Raw genomic sequence first — 1,513 nt, 5'->3', positions numbered from 1 at the left:
TATTTCCAAAATTTAGTTATTGAGGATAGTGCTGCAATAAACATTGATGTGTAAATATTCCTGAAGTATTTTATGATTTGGTCATTTGAGTGAGTTTTACAGTATATACTCTGTTGGGAATGCATAGATAAATATCATACATTTTAAAGAAGATTCTAAATTCGCATCAATTTCATAATAATCATAAACTCCATCTGTAAATTAATCAGTTCACATTGTCCCATTGAGGAGGGACAATATCAGGCCAGAAATGTCTGGAGTTGACTCTCTGGTGTTATATGCACAGTTCTGCACAGGGTTCAAGGAAGGTGTATGGGGTACATATTGAGTTTTAGTACTTGGACCTCAGCATCCTGGTGCCCTACCCTGTGCCTTCTCCTTCCTTCTTCTCCAGCTGTAATAGATATTTATCTAAGAAGTACCTTGCTCATGAATATTCAAATTACTTTAGTCTAATGACAATAAATACAAGGCTGTGAACACCCTGAAAAAAACATACGATCAGCGTACTCTCCACAGACACTAAAAACTCTGACTCACCATGGAAAGGCACTGGATCTTTCTCTTCCTGATGTCAGTAACTGGAGGTAAGGGGCTCACCAGTTCAAAATCTGTAGAGGAAACAGAATCTGAGGTGACAGTGACATCTACTATGCCTTTCTGTCCACAGGTGTCGACTCCCAGGTCCAGCTGCAGCAGTCTGGGGCTGAACTGGCAAGACCTGGGGCCTCAGTGAAGATGTCCTGCAAGGCTTCTGGCTACACCTTTACCAGTTACAGTATGCACTGGGTAAAACAGAGGCCTGGACAAGGTTTGGAATGGATTGGATACATTAATCCTAGCAATGGTTATACTGCATACAATCAGAAGTTCAAAGAGAAGGCCACATTGACTGCAGACAAATCCTCCAGCACCGCCTACATGCAACTGAGCAGCCTGACATCTGAGGACTCTGCAGTCTATTACTGTGCAAGACACAGTGGTGCAACGACATCCTGACTGTGTCAGAAACCCTAGCAGAGCAGGAAGCTTCCCTGGGACTGAGAATACAGAGAAGATTAACCTGTAGGCCTCATAAAAATAATCATTTTGGACATTAATTTTTATGCATACTCATTACACTCTTACAGTGCCTTTTTCAACTATGTAAATTAACATCTAAGAAATAGGTCGTGGTGATTTAAGATCAGCCTACCATGCACAATACCTTATTAATCTTTTTACTGCATCTATTGGCATGTTTCTTCTTCAACAAAACAATAAAAAGGCAGAAACCATGATGTTGTACCATAAAAAATGTCTCTGGATTGTGAGAGATTAGACCTTCTGTTGAAAGAGGTATGGAGAAAGTATAATACAAATTTTGCCAGGGAGCAGCCTTGGTCAAGGGCAGGGTGTGGAATAAGGGAGGATAGAGGAGCAGCACACTGAAGGAAGGATCAGACACTGGACATCATTCACTTCAAGATAGGTGGGACAGAAAGGATGCATATCTCATTAGGGCTTTTCCTAC

The 1,513-nt window shown here is 41.1% G+C and overlaps 1 pseudogene; it reads left to right on the top strand.

The window, feature by feature from the left end:
* Positions 1-541: 541 nt before the first annotated feature.
* LOC110306484 (Ig heavy chain V region 108A pseudogene) lies at positions 542-999 on the top strand (annotated as a pseudogene).
* The last annotated feature ends 514 nt before the right edge of the window (positions 1,000-1,513 follow it).

This window comes from Mus caroli, unplaced genomic scaffold, assembly GCF_978045245.1.
Source record: "Mus caroli unplaced genomic scaffold, Mus_caroli_1 scaffold_14, whole genome shotgun sequence".
NCBI classification, from domain to species: Eukaryota; Metazoa; Chordata; class Mammalia; order Rodentia; family Muridae; genus Mus; species Mus caroli.
The sequence above is the reverse complement of the archived record's forward strand: the minus strand, read 5'-3'. Positions and strand labels throughout refer to the sequence as shown.